The sequence below is a fragment of the Gorilla gorilla genome, chromosome 12, assembly GCF_029281585.2.
Source record: "Gorilla gorilla gorilla isolate KB3781 chromosome 12, NHGRI_mGorGor1-v2.1_pri, whole genome shotgun sequence".
In the NCBI taxonomy this organism is placed as follows: Eukaryota; Metazoa; Chordata; class Mammalia; order Primates; family Hominidae; genus Gorilla; species Gorilla gorilla.
The window spans coordinates 85,634,678-85,650,197 of record NC_073236.2 but is presented as its reverse complement, the minus strand read 5'-3'; the positions used below and the strand labels follow the sequence as shown (position 1 = coordinate 85,650,197).

At 40.6% G+C, this 15,520-nt stretch overlaps 1 protein-coding gene and 1 non-coding gene across 4 annotated transcripts in view; one reads left to right on the top strand and one right to left on the bottom strand.

Moving 5' to 3' along the window:
• Positions 1 to 15,520, top strand: part of ACYP2 (acylphosphatase 2) — a 339,147-nt gene that overhangs the window by 188,671 nt on the left and 134,956 nt on the right. The gene's annotated exons all lie outside the window — the stretch shown is intronic.
• On the bottom strand, positions 9,016 to 9,079 carry LOC115933617 (U7 small nuclear RNA). Its single transcript, XR_004069484.1, has one exon. It is a non-coding gene; the product is annotated as a U7 small nuclear RNA (small nuclear RNA).

Here is a 15,520-nt window from a genome sequence, read left to right as displayed (position 1 = left end):
CATCTGCCTGGTGCAGGCATTATGGGCACATTGTATATAGGGAATTTGAAAACAACAGGAAAATCAACTAAAAGTTGGCCTGCTTTTCTTTCTTTTATTATTATTATTTTTTTTCGAGATGGAGGCTCACTCCATCGCCCAGGCTGGAGTGCAATGACAGGATCTCTGTTCGCTGCAACCCCTGCCTCCCAGGTTCAAGCAATTCTCCTGCTTCAGCCTCCCAAGTAGCTGGAATTTCAGGCGCCCACCACCACGCCCAGTTAACTTTGTTTTTTTTTTGTATTTTTAGTAGAGACAAGGTTTCGCCACATTGGCCAGCCTGGTCGCGAATTCCTGACCTCGGGTGATCCACCTGCCTCAGCCTTCCAAAGTGCTGGGATTAAAGGCATGAGCCACCGTGCCCGGCCTGCTTTTCTTTTTTTTTTTTTTCCTCCTTTTGCCCTTATTTTATTTTTGTAGAGACGGGGTCTCACTGTGTTGCCCAGCCTGTTGTCGAACTCCTGGTTTCAAGCAATCCTCCAGCCTTGACCTCTCAAAGCACTGGGATGACAAGCATGAGCCACTGCACCCAGCATGGTCTGCTTTTGATTACCACCATGCACCAGCAATTCTAACCAATAAAATACTGTGCCTTATTTCCCTCCCGCTTCCTGCCACTGACATGAGGTATGTGCTATTCCCCATATTTTTGAAGTGTTGATTCCTGGATATGGGTCAAAGGCTGTCTGCAATTTAAACTTTGGATTCACTTTTAATTATAAAAATTATGAAGTGTTTTTCAAAACATACTGAGTAAACTAAGGCCTTGTGGCTGAGGAGGTTTTGCTCTCCTCTGTGCTTTTGTAAATAAAAAAATTGTATTGATTTAAGTAATTTAAGTGAATCAAGCCAATTACAAAATATTAAGAAATGGAAATTAAATAAAATCACCCATAAACCTACCGTTTGAAAACAAATTTGGACAATATTTTGATGCATAATGCAAGTTTGTATTTCTCTTCCTCTTTTTTGGGGCAAGGGTCAGCTAACTAAACATTTGGTTTGATATTCTTCAGAGTTAGGTTGTAACTCTCTATAGATACATAGTTGTATATATACTCTCTCTATATAGTATAGGCTTACTACTATAAAACCATGTGTTATAGGTTTACTACTATAAAACTACTCCTGGTTGGCCCTTCATCTGTGGCAGGTACTTTTGACTGGGCTGCTAAAGTCAAGCTCCCTGGGCTTTAAAAAAAAAAAAATCCTCAAAAATCAGTAAATATTGCCTGAGATCACCTGTTTTAACTAATAAGGTTCTAGAGCAAGCATCTCATTTGGTCACGTGAAGGTGGCATACCTGGGTGGTGGTGGAACTCAGTTGCAGAACTGGGCTTCAAAAATATTCATAAGTCACTGCTTATATTGGATTATGACTTTTTAGGATGCTTTTTTTTTTTTTTTTTTTTAATGAGACAGGGTCTGACTATGTTGCACAGGCTGGTCTTGAACTCCTGGGCTTAAGCAATCCACCTGCCTCGGCCTCCAAAAGTCCTGAGATTACAGGCATGAGCCACCGCACCCAGCCAGGATATTTTTGAATAGGTAAAGTATTTTATCATGATAATGTTTTCATTCAGTAAATGTTTATTATGTGTATTTCGACGTCCCTCTGCTAGGTGCTAAGGGGCATAAGATGATTAAAGGGGTTGTGAAAAGTCCAGTCTAACTGGGGTGAGAGAGGTAGGCAGGTAAATTAGCACAGGGTGGAAGGACAGGGGTAGAGTTTGGGAATGAAGGTCTGGGGCAGCACAGTGGGAGGAGTGCTCCTCCTGCCTTGGGGAGCAGGACAGGCCTTGCCTCTCCTTCTGGCTTCCTCTGTCACTATTCATCTCGCAGGCTTTTCTGTCCTCTGCCACAAGTGCTCTTCCTCCCTGAGGACTTTTGCAGAAGTTCTTTCCTCTGCCTGGAATGGATGCTTCGTTCTTGTCTCCACGCCTTGCTGATTGCTCCCCACTCTTTCATTCCCCACTTGCTGTGCTGTAGCCCCTCACCGTGTGCTCTGCTTCCTGACATCGTTTAGCACGGCTGCTGTGAAAGGATGACTTGCTGGATATTCCCCACCTCCACCCCAAGAGAATGCTTTCAGCTGTAAGTAACAGAAAACTGATAAACAAGTGGCTCGACAAATGGTGGTTTGTTCTCAAATATATAGGGGACTGGAGGTCAGTGGCCACTGGTGCTTGTTGAGCTGTCATCAGTGTCAGGATCGTGTCTGTAGGATTCTCTTGTCCTTTCCTTCATGGTTATAAGATGGCTGTCCCAGCTTCAAGTGCACCCACACTCAAGGCTGGGGGAAGGGATGGCTCTGGGTCTTTTCCTTTTTATCTGGAAAGCAAACTCTTTCCCAGAAGCTGGCAGCACACTTCTATGTGTGCAGTAATCAGCTTTTTCAGCCACTCATAAGGATGAAAGGGAGAAGGGGGAGAGGTATTAAGACTAGTGTTGTGTTTGCCATTCAACAGTGCCGTCTACACTTCTCAAGACTGTAAGCTCCTTAAAGGCAGGGATTGTCTGTCCTTTTCTTCTTTGAATTCCCAGTGCCTTGCACAGTACCTGGCACATAGAGTAAATGGTGACAAGCATGTCAGAAAGAGAAGGTGGAATAAGGACCTTTCAGGAGAAGAGAATGTCAGATACGAAGGCATTGAGCTGAAAGAGCCTTCATTGTGTTTTTGGGAACATGTGACTGGAACATAGGCAGATGACAGACTACTGGAAACTGAAAAGCTCTGCATGTCATGTGAATTTGTCCTTCTGTCAGCAATGGGGAGTCGTTGAAAAGTTTCAGGCCGGGGAGTGACACAATAGTATTTGTGGGTTAGGTTACTAACTATGTTGACTAACTGTGTTGAAAATATGGGCTAAGAACTGGAAGAAGGGAGATTGGAATCAAGGAGATTAATTAACCATATCATACTGTGGTTTCATCAAGGAGAGTAAGAATAATTTGGAAGATTGGAAAATGTAATTTTAAAATAATCTAGAACAATGATCTCAAAGTAGGACCTTGGATCAGTAGCATCAGCATTACCTGGCACCTTATTAGAAACATAAATTCTTGGGGTCCACGTTGAGCCTACTGAATCCGAAGCCCAGGGTAAGTTCCAGCAGTGTGAGTTCATAAGCCCTCCAGGTGACTGTGATCCACATGAAAGCTTCAGAGCCACTGAACTAGAGCAATGGATGCTTAAGGGCGAAAGACAGCTTGGAGATCACCCAATCTGATACAGCCAATCTGCATATTAGAATCACCTGGGGAGCATTTACATGGCAGCTAAATTGCCCACACCTCCTACTCCACACAGCAGAACAACTAAATCATGATCTTGGGGGCTGGGATCCGTGCATCAAATTATTTCCAATGATCTCACGTGTTTCCAATGAGCAGCCAGGTCTGAGAACCATTGGTCTTATCTAACCCCTATTGATGGGAAAACTCAGGATTCAAAGAGGAGTTACTCAAGGACGTATAGCAAGCTCAGGTAAGAACTGGGTCCTTGAATCAGTTTCATAAGCTGTCATCTCCATGAATGCCTTAAACACTATCCCAACTTTTTAATTTTTTAATTATTTTAAAAACTTTTGTGGCTACATAGTAGGTATATATGTTCTATCCTAACTTTTTAATGATTTACCTGAAGATAATCATTCACAGTGACAAATACAACTGCCAAATTTTCAGAAGAAAAATAGGTTACAGACATTATGAAAAAGTCAGTTCTCCTTTACATGAACAGTATTACACACTTTAAAAAGTTATCCTTTTTGTAAATATTTTGTAAGAATATGTATTTTTAACAATAATGAAAAGAATATAGATACAATAGGGTAGAGAATGCTTTGTTATTTGTGTGTATAAGTAATAACCCTTTTTTCAAACTCTAGATGGAGCTCTTTGGTTTTTATATATTTTATTTATAATTTGGTAAGTCTTTGTTTTAAAAGAAGCAGCTATTTTGGGATTTTTTTTAAAAAATTAAAAATTTTATAATAAGTATTCTCAACATTTCTCAGCTCTCCTTTTCTTGTTGTTTCACAACCATATAGATACTTACTTTTTTTTGTTATTGTTCAATTGCTGGACCAAATCCAAATTCAGGCCTCAGAGAGTCATTTCTCAAATGCATCTTAAAGTTCTATTTTATCTCACAATATTTAACGAATGGGATAAGTTTCCCATGTTTATTGTTTGTGATAGGTCTCAAAGTTGAAATAGAATTTGTGTAAGATGGATCTCCCTTTATGAATAATGCCAGGAGAGAAAGTCTCTGAGGATATTATAGCTGTTGCTATAGTAATTCCTTCAGCTATTTTTACCCCACTGTGTACAAAGGAGTGTTAACAGCTACCTTCTTGTAACATAAATGAAACATTTTGCTGCTGCTTCTTTTTCTTTTCTGTTTTACTAGCTCAGTATTCTCTGTTATATTGGAAGTGCACTTGGAGCAAAATTCCCAAAATATGAGGCCTGTTGTTTTTAATGGTATAAGCCTGTGGTGTGGTTCCTAGGCCAGCAGCAGCACCGTGGATATCACCTGGAAGTTTGTTAGAAATGCAGATTCTCAGCTCCCACCCTAGACGTACTGAATCAGAAACCCTGGGGATGGGGCCCAACGATCTGTGTTGAACCACTGGTATAGGCTGTTTTGAAAGGACAAAAATCCTGTACTCACCGGAACCTACATAAAAAAATTTCCTCCTGTACAGGCCAGGCATGGTGGCTCACACCCCTAATCCCAGCACTTTTGGAGGCCAGAGGGGGAAGATTGTTTGAGCCCAGGAGTTGGAGACCAGCCTGGGCAACATAGGGAGACGCCCATCTCAACAACAACAAAAACAACAACAAAAAAAATCAGAAAGTTAGCCGGGCGTTGTGATGCACACCTGTGGTCCCAGCTGCTTAGAGACTAAGGTGGGAGGATTGCTTGAGCCTGAGAAGTCAAGGCTGCGGTGAATCGTGATCACCGCACCCTAGTCTGGAGCCAGAGTGAGACCCTGTCTCAGAAAAGAAAAAGAAAAATTACTCTGTACAGTCACTTTTGCTCGTTTTGGATTTGTCCAGTGCTTTTCAAATCACCCAGGGCTTTTGTTAAAAGGAATAATTTTCATTCAGTAAGTTTGAGGTTGAGCCTGATATTCTGCCTCTAACAAACTCCCAAACAGTATGGATTTTGCTTGTCCCCGGATCATATTTTGAGTGGTGAGGCCAAATAGCACATAGTAAGGCCATACCCATGCCTGCATGTGAGTTATGTGTGATTTATGTGTATATGCTTTTGATTTAGTATACCTAAAGTCAGTTTTTCCTTTTCAATCACAGTGGGAAGAGACAATTTCTAGAATGTAATGCTTTCTTGTCTAATTGTAAGTGACTCAATCATATTAAATGCTACAAGAGGGTATTGTTTGCCAGGATCTGTCTCTGAGACCCTCTATTATAATCAGCAGTGGACACCCTTGAAAATTACATTATTTAAAAAACTGAGACTCATTCATAGCATTATGAAGTCAGAGAGAAAGTCCTGAAGTTTGAAGATGTTTTCAGACAAAATAATTTCAGACAAAAAGAAGTGGTTCGTAAATGTTTGTTTTCGGCTAGGGGCGGTGGCTCACGCCTGTAATCCCAGCACTTTGGGAGGCCTAGGGGGGTGGATCACCCAAGGGCAGGAGTTTGAGACCAGCCTGGCCAACGTGGTGAAACCCCTTCACTACTAAAAATACAAAAAATTAGCCAGGTGTGTTGGTGGATGCCTGTAATGTCAGCTACTAGGGAGGCTGAGGCAGGAAAATCGCTTGAACCCAGGAGACAGAGGTCGCAGTGGGCCGAGATTGCACCATTGCACTCCAGCCTGGCCACCAAGAGCAAAACTCTGTCTCAAAAAAAAAAAAGTTATCATTCACTTATTCTCATTATTTACTGAGCATCTGCCGTGGGGAGCATCATGCTAGGCACTTTAGGAAATTTTTTTTAAAAAGATAAAGTCCTTGACCTTGAGGAGATAACAGTCTAGCTGAGGCAATAAAACTTATGCCTGTGAAAGTTAATTACCAAAATAGGGAGTATTCTGTCAAATGGAAAAGAAGCGTGGTAGAATTTCGGAAGACCAAAGGATAGCTAATGGCTGGTAAGGCTGAAAGAGGGATCTGACTTGGTCTTTGGAGCATGTGTAGAACTTAGACATTTAGAGGAGAGGGAAGGTGGGGGAATGCTCCATGGAAGAGAGATGGCATGGGTCAGGGTGAAGCTTCTAGGAGTGAATCATGGATGCACACAGGAACTGGGGAGAAGTTCAGATGACATGGATCTTAACTTCTTGTCTAGGGGCCAGATTGGTGAGGATTTAACTGCCAGGCTTTTGAGTTTTGACTTAGTCCCTTGTGCACCAAGGAATCATTGAAGAATGCTTTCAGCTGGGGGCAGGGTGACCCAATCATAATGATGACTTAGGAGGAGTCATTAATGGAATATTCAGGATGAATTCAAATGATAGACTGGAGGCTAAAACACTTGTTGGTAGGCACCTGCACTGGGTACCTAGGGAGGAGAGAAGACTGCAGGAAATACAGTAAGGAAGAGAACTGGCAAAGGGACAATATAAACTGAAAATATAAACAGATTAATGAGAAGTTAAGAAAAATTAATTCATATGAATGGGAACCAGGGGTGTTTGGGACCACGTTTGTCCTTTTGAGGTGCCTCTTGTGGCAAACAGCGTTTTTTTGTTTTGTTTTGTTTTTGTTTTTAGTTCTGGGATACATGTGCAGAACGTGCAGGTTTCTTAGGTATACATGTGCCATGGTGGTTTGCTGCACCTATCAACCTATCATCTAGTTTTTAAGCCCCACAGGCATTAGGTATTTGTCCTAATGCTCTCCCTCCTCTTGCCCCTCACCCCCGTGACAGGCCTGGGTGTGTGATGTTCCCCTCCCTGTGTCCATGTGTTCTCATTGTTCAGCTCCCGCTTATGAGTGAGAACGTGGGATGTTTGGTTTTCTGTTCCTGTGTTAGTTTGCTGAGAATGATGGCTTCCAGCTTCATCCATGTCCCTGCAAAGGACATGAACTCATTCCTTTTTATGGCTGTATAGTATTCAATGGTGTATATGTGCTATATATTTTTTTTTATCCAGTCTCTTATTGATGGGCATTTGGGTTGGTTCCAAGTCTTTGCTATTGTAAGTAGTGAAACAGCCTTATTTTCTAACTAACCATCTTGGAGACACTGTATAGACTGGTTGATTTCAGTGGCATTACCTTGCTAACGATTTGAAGTTGATATATTATTTCACTCACATTTACCTTTTTGGTTTTGTATCTCCCTTTAGGGTCCTCTGCCTTATTTCCTGCAATCATGAATATGTTTTGAATACTGCTAGTCACAAATTCCAAAGCTGGCCATTCATTGTTAGTTAGTACTTTCAGAACAATTGTCTTAAAATTTTAGATCTAGAAGGGACCTGAGAGGTCATCTCGTCTGTCTGTCTGTCTGTCTCTCTCTTTCTCTCTCTGTGTATCTCTCTCTCTCTCTCTCTCTTTCACTCTCTCTCTCTCTCTCTCTTTCACACACACACACACACACACACACACACACACACACATTAGAGACAACCAAAGTCCTCTAAGACTTGAGGCAAAGGAAAGTACACTTGAAGGCAATACTATATGATGACCCATCCATGTTAAGATGGTTCACAGAGCTGATCTGACCTGATCATTGGTGCCTTAGACTGGAGAGGAGACTGGGTGCCAGGAGAGCAAACCAGTCTTCCTGTTAGTTTCTTCCCTACCCCTGCCCCAAGGGAAAGTCAGTGCATCTTGGACTCTGGATGAAGGAATCTTCTGGCAGGGAATCCAAGGAGTTTATATATATCTATTTTAAATCAATGATTACCGGCCATTTTACAGAGGGTTATCTCTCTAAAAGTCCTAGAAACCCATGTAAGCATATTGAATCAGAGCTATTCAGCCTGACTTGTTGCAGAAAACATACTGCCTTAATCCACCAAAACACATGCATGTGACACTGCATTCTAAAAGTTTGAAGTTTTACATTCAGTTTAAACAACCATCCAGCAATATCAGACCCTGGGCCATTGGCTTAGTGGTGCCTCATTCTTAATGCTCTTATCTAGGTGCAGCCTCAATTACTGCCTGGTTAGTCAGTGAAGGAAACCAAAGTGTGTGCGTTCCACCTGACCATGGTGTTGTCAGAGAGCACCCAGAGGGCCATGTAGTCTCCGATACAGCATGAGGTGATTCATTTGATTATTACCTGTGTCCTCTGGGCAAGCATTTATTCATTCCACAAATATTATAAAGTATCTGCTGTATGTCAGGGAGAGTGTTGGGAACTGTGGATACAAAGACGAGTAATACAGTCTCTGCCCTCAAGGACTTGAGGAAAGATGGATGGGTAGACACAGAAGAATGTGTATACAGAATGAAGTAAGACATGGAGGATTTGATCCAGAAAACTCTTGAGACTGAATAAAGGATTTCAATTTTTGTACAAACTGAGATCCTCCTGTTTGCCTTGTCAATGCCAAGGTGACCTACATTCAGATACTGTGACTTTAAAAAAAATTGCTCATTATCATGTCCACATCTCCAGTTTGGCTGACACATCTGTCCTTGTGAAATATGCCAAGCACAGGATAAGATAATCTCTGAATTTGGACCCAGTCAAGTGCTTGAGTTCGATGCCAAGATGGTTAGGCTACCTTGCTACTCACGTTGAAGATTTCTCATAATGATGGAAACTTACTTCAAGATTCTATAGCAATTTGGCTTTTGTATCCCCACCTTCCAAGCTCCCCACCTCCATTTCTTAGTCTCACATTTGCCACCCCAGTTCGCTGGCAATGCTTATCTCACAAGGCTAACAGACGCAGCTCACAAGCCAGGAGGGCAGCAGGCCTTCTTGATAAAGGACTCTATTTTAAAATTTATTTTAATTTTTCTTTTTTTGTGTGAGGTATTTTCCGCTGAAAACCAGAAAACCTGCTGGACAAATTCTGAAAAAGCTGTAACTTTTTTTTTTTTTAATGCTTCAGGCAATTCCATTTGATCTGGCCATCACCAAAGCTACTGGTAATCCATAGGACCCTTCCTCATTACGGCATCTATCGACCTGTGACCTTTTGCCTCCAGCTCTTACTGAACAAAAAAGGCATCCAATGTATCACCACTCATTTCCTCAGCAGTCTGCTATATTTAGTTTGTCAAAGTGTTTTTGGATCTTGATTCAGTTATCTAACATGTTCATTGTTTCTCCTAGCTCATCAACTGAGAAATTTGATAAGGATCATTTCTATATCATTGTCCAAATAATTGAGGACAGCTTTGAACAGCACAGGGCCCAGTAGCACAGTCTAGACAACACTCTCCTCTGATACATTTATAATCATATCTGAAAAGATATAATGGTGGTAATCTTTTGGACACTGTATTACAAAAAATCTCAAATCCAGAGAAAAGACAGAGAATAGCGTAATACCCACATTTAGATTTCACAGTTGTAGTATTTTTCTATATGTGTATCACAAATGTTATATAGATACAGATTTTTTTTCTGATTTGGATAAACTTGCTGTAAGAGACATTTGGGGGAGGAACTATTGAGGCATTTGAATATGGCCTGGTTATGAAAGAATATTAAGGAATTAGTATTATATTTGTTATGTGTGATATCATCATGGTTATGTAGGAAAATGTCTTTATTTTTTATAGCTGTATACTGAAGTATTTGGGTGAAATGTTATGATATCCATAATTTTATTTAAATACTTTGGGCTTTTATAAACAATAATCCAGAGGGAAGAGAGTTGTGTAGGAGATATCTAAAGAGGTTCAGAGAGAATGGCTAATTGTTTATCAGTCTGTGATGGAATTGTTTTGAGTCTGGAATATTTTGATAAGTTCTAAATCATAAGCCAATTTAAAAAAATTACCACATAATATGAAAGACAGAAGTCTTCATCCTGTTCTTGGGCCCAATGCCACCCCAGAGCCTCATTCCATCCCATTTCTCCATCCCAATTATTACTGTCATTTTTTTATAAAAATTGCTTCTATATTTTGATGTACATTTCTCAAAACTGTTTCGTCAAAATATTCACTTTTTCCATTGTCTTCAGACAAAACCACTGGGTCAAATCTGCTGTGTCCAGGCCAGGCGCAGCGGCTCACACCTGTAATCCCAGCACTTTGGTAGGTTGAGGTGAGCAGATCACTTGAGGTCAGGAGTTCAAGACCAGCCTGGCCAACATGGTGAAACCCCGTCTCTACTAAAAAAATAAAAAAATCACCCAGGCGTGGTGGTACACGCCTGTAATCCCAGCTACTCGGGAGGCTGAGGGAGGAGAATCACTGAAACTGGGAAGCAGAGGTTGCAGTGAGCAGAGATCACGACATTGCACTCCAGCCTGGGCCACAGAAGCAGACTCCGTCTCAAAACCAAACAAAATAAAATAGAATAGAATAAAATAAAATAATAAAATAATCTGCTACATCCAAATGTCCAATAAAGGAAAAAAGCCACATGAACGGTGAGTTAGAAACCATAAAAAGTAATTGGATATTACCAAGAGAAGTGTTACTAATATAATTTCAGATACATTACTGCGATAATATTTAGACAGGTATAGTACAGCCATTATTGTTATATATCAGCTGAGTTATTTTAAAATAGATATAATAGTAATCATTGAATTAAAGAAACCCAATGAATTTTAAAAAGAGAAAGAGCAGTGAAAATGAACATACAGTATCTCTTGGGAAAATGTAAAATGGATGATAAAACAGGAACACTGTAGAGGGTGTATTATAGATAACACATTAATTGTAATTGTATTAGAAATAGAATTTTAAGTATTGCCATTTTCTGGATAGCTGAGGACGACAAAGTCAAAATTTTTAGTGCATGCTTTCACTTAAATGGCCTATAAAATAGACAGCTGAGGTGAAACACTGGTAAGATGAGCCAAAGCTTTGTTTTTGGTGTCATTTTCCTTTAAACCTGTTGGGATTTGTAAAGCTTGGTTTTGCTGTCCAAAGAACCAATCAGGAGTGTTACAGAAGAATTTTTCTACCTAAATAATTTTGAACGCTATTCTTTCTAAAGTATGTTATACTTATCGCTTACTTTTTTTCCCCACAGAATGGAAGCTATTTAGCAGAGGTTGGCCTTTTTCTGATGACTCCAGTAGATAATTTCAGCAGTGAATCTTCCAGGGCTAATTAGCATGTGTGGTGCCATTGGAGTTGCATGCTTGCGTTCTTGGGTCCTGGTGTGTTGTTCCTCTTTGTTAGGTCTGTCTGATTTTGATCTGTTTCTTTGATGCTTGGAGCACACCCATGAGAGCCTCCCCTATCCCCCTTTGACTTCAGTTTCAAATTTATGGACATTACTGAAATAAATACACACATGATCACCTTCATTTGGATCCTACATCAAAAAATGTGATAAACAATCCTCAGCCTCTAGAATTTTTTTTTTAAGAGAGAGGAGGTCTTGCTATGTTGGCCATGATGGCCTCATGCAACCCTCCTGCCTTGGGTTCCCCAAGTGCTGAGATTACAGGCATGATCCACTTCACCTGGCCAACCTCTAGGAATTTGATGTAAGTCTAGCTACTACCTACCAGCCATATCCATGTACTCTAGACAACATTTTTGACAAACAGTGCACAGGAAAGGCCCATGAAACTTACGGTTTTTTTTCCATAGAGAAAAATATTGCCTTCTATTTCTATAAGTTAATTTTATTTTTTAATAATTCTAATAATTAATGAAATAATTCCTGGATGCTAAGAGTCAAACAGTGCTAAAAATATTTAAAAGCCAGCAACCACTGCCTCTTCAACCCATCCCATCCCACTCCTCAACAATAGTTTTAGCGATTTTTTTGAGTATTCCTCCTAATTTCAAAATAACTGGTATCTCTTAAATCATTAACTTTAGATATTATCTGGTGACTTTTTACCGTGATAGACAAATCTACTGATGTCCTGTTATGATAGATGAAGATGTGACTCTTACACTAGTCTTTCCTTCCTTCATTTCCTCATTATGCTTTTATATGACTTTTGGTTAATGCATCAGCAGTCAGTTTTTGTATTTTTAGAACTATGTAAGTTGTGTCCTAAGGTGCCCTCAAGGAGGAATCTGGCTCCAGTTGTTCATTTCTTCTTTTTATTTTGAGACAGACTCTCACTCTGTTGCCCAGGCTGGTGTGCAGTGGTGTGATCTTGGCTCACTGCAACCTCCACCTCTTGAGTTGAAGTGGTTCTCCTGCCTCAGCCTCCCGAGTAGCTGGGATTACAGGTGTGTGTCACCATGCCCGGCTCATTTTTGTATTATTAGTAGAGACGGGGTTTCACCATGTTGGCCAGCCTGGTCTCGAACTCACAGCCTCAAGCAGTCTGCCTGCCTCCGCCTCCCAAAGTGCTGGGACTACAGGCATGAGCCACCACGCCTGGCCAGTTCATTTCTTCTTTTAGCATTTGGTGATACTTGGTAATACTTGGTTGCCAATTCCAGGTGATAGAAAAAACTTTACCTCCAAATCCTGTTGTGAAAATTTTTCTTAAAATAGTTTTTTTTTTTTTTTTAAATCACAGAATAGACACAATCTCTTAGGCGGTTGGAAGTATATTCATATCTCCAGCTAGATGGGAAAATCTTGTGGGCAGGGATTGTAATATGACTTTGGGATTGTAATATGACTTCGTAAAGAACAGGGATTTTTAAAAGGAAAGGTTAAGATTTGCATAGGCAAAAGGAAGGAGGATATGCTTTATACTTTCGGTCTCTTGACCTTATCTGAAGGCCTGGAACTCCTGTAATGAAGTAGTTACACAGTCAAAGGTGGGAGGAGGGTCTGTTAGCATCCATCTGCAGGTCTCAGTAATTCGCCACTGCCTGACACAATCACCTCCTCACTGCCCCTGTGAGGTGCAGCGCCATCCAAGTCAATCACAGGGAAATGCCAGGGCTCACTTTGTTTATTTACTGGAGTGGCTGGTTGTACTGGGAGGCTATCAAGACTATCGGGAGAGCTGGGCATTTCATACTCTTTGGGCTGCCTTCTATGTGTATGTGACAGATCCTGGGCCGGGATCTCTGAGCCAGAGCTCCTCTCAAGGTTAACCTTGTACATCCCCCTCCCCATATGTGATCAGCAGGGGACAGGCTGGAGTGCGCGAGCCGGAGTGCACATTCCCAAAGGTTCACGCTGGCCTTCCTTCGTGTCTGCTGTCCAGCCCCAAATACGACCCTTTTAATCTCATAAAACTACTCAGAAGGGCTTCAAACATAAAGAAGTACAGTCCACAGCTTTCCTCCCCATACTGAAGATAGCGAATGGAATATGGGAATGTTATCGGGGGGTGAGCTGTTACCCATCCACTAAGAGCCCTAGTTCCTGATGGCCAAATGCACATCTTCTCTATTAAGCAAATTTATCTGCCAAAAAGCTGTGTTACGCCAAAAAGTTATGTCCACAAATTTAGGAGACTATCTTGTGTCGTTTGTGGTTGTATAAGAATCACAATGTGGTGTTGGTTGCTAAATACATTATTAACCTGTTTGAGAGCAACTCTGTTGTTTTCTTTGTTCATGAAGGTCAATTTTCACTAGTAGAAGCATTACAAATTTAACTTGAGGATCTTAGTTTTTTTTTTTTTCCTGTAAGAGCTTTTTTCACCCCTTTCATTAGTAATTCTAAAAATTTTGAACTGGAAATGTTAATAATAGAGTAAGTAAATCTAAGCTTCTTTGGAAGTTGTACTTGTCAGTTCTATTTTTCGGTTTCTTAGGAAACAAGTTAAAAACGGCTTTTTAGTTCTTAATACATTTCTAATTACAGTTCTTTCTCCTCTTTAAGGGGCTTGCTTTTCTTTAAAAAGGTGCCGTTTTCTTTCCCTGTACTAATTGGAATGTCGGTTTTAAAAATTGATATTCTTGGGTTGGGTGTGGCGGTTCACACCTGTAATCCTACCACTTTAGGAGGTTGAGGGAGGAGGATCTCTTGAGCCTAGGAGTTCAAGATCAGCCTAGTCAACATAGGGACACCCCATCTCTACAAAAATAAAAAATACAATTAGCCAAGGATGGTGGGATGTGTCTGTAGTCTCAGCTACTCAGGAGGCTGAGGCAGGAAGGAGCCCTTGAACCCAGGAGTTTGAGGCTGCAGTGAGCTATAATTGTGCCACTGCACTTCAATCTGGGTAACAGAGCAAGACCCTGTCTCTAGAAAAATAAAAATTGTATTCCTTCTAACCATGGTCATTAAAAAAATATGTATATAAATACACACATGTATATATATTTGCTTGCAAAGAGACAAAAGTCATTACTTAAGGCAAAGCTTTTAAAATTGAAGATGTTTCATATGATCATGTGCTTTGTTTATGAACACATTTGTACCAACTGAAGTGTTGGCCTTGGTTGAATTTCCTTCTTTTCTCCAAATCATCAAAACTGATGAAATGTCAATCATGTTGACCAATTTTTCACAACAATATGTGTAACCCATGGCAGTGAAGGGTGTGAAGACAAATTTAGCTTCCACACCTGGAGTGGGAGCAGTATGTGGATGAGTAGAATAAACTGAACTCTACTAATCTCTTTTTTCTTTTATTTATTTATTATTATACTTTAAGTTCTAGGGTACATGAGCACAATGTGCAGGTTTGTTACATATGTATACATGTGCCATGTTGGTTAGCTGCCCACCACCCACTGACAGGACCCTGTGTGTGATGTTCCCTGCCCCGTGTCCATGTGTTCTTATTGTTCAATTCCCACCTATGAGTGAGAACATGCGGTGTTTGGTTTTCTGTTCTTGTGATAGTTTGCTGAGAATAATGTTTCCCAGCTTCATCCATGTCCCCGCAGAGGATATGAACTCATCCTTTTTTATGGCTGCATAGTATTCCATGGTGTATATGTGCCACATTTTCTTAATCCACTCTATCACTGATGGACATTTGGGTTGGTTCTAAGTCTTTGCTATTGTGAATAGTGCCGCAATAAACATACGTGTGCATGTGTCTTTATAGCAGCATGTTTTATAATCCTTTGGGTATATACCCAGTAATGGGATCGTTGTGTCAAATGGTATTTCTACTTCCAGGTCCTTGAGGAATTGCCACACTGTCTTCCACAATGGTTGAACTAATTTACACTTCCACCAACGTGTAAAAGCATTCCTATTTCTCCACATCCTCTCCAGCATCTGTTGTTTCCACAATGGTTGAACTAGTTTACAGCCCCAACAGTGTAAAACCCTTCCTGTTTCTCCACATCCTCTCCAGCACCTGTTGTTTCCTGACTTTTTAATGATTGCCATTCTAACTGGTGTGAGATGGTATCTCATTGTGGTTTTGATTTGCATTTCTCTGATGGCCAGTGATGATGAGCATTTTTTCATGTGTCTTTTGGCTGCATAAATGTCTTCTTTTGAGAAGTGTCT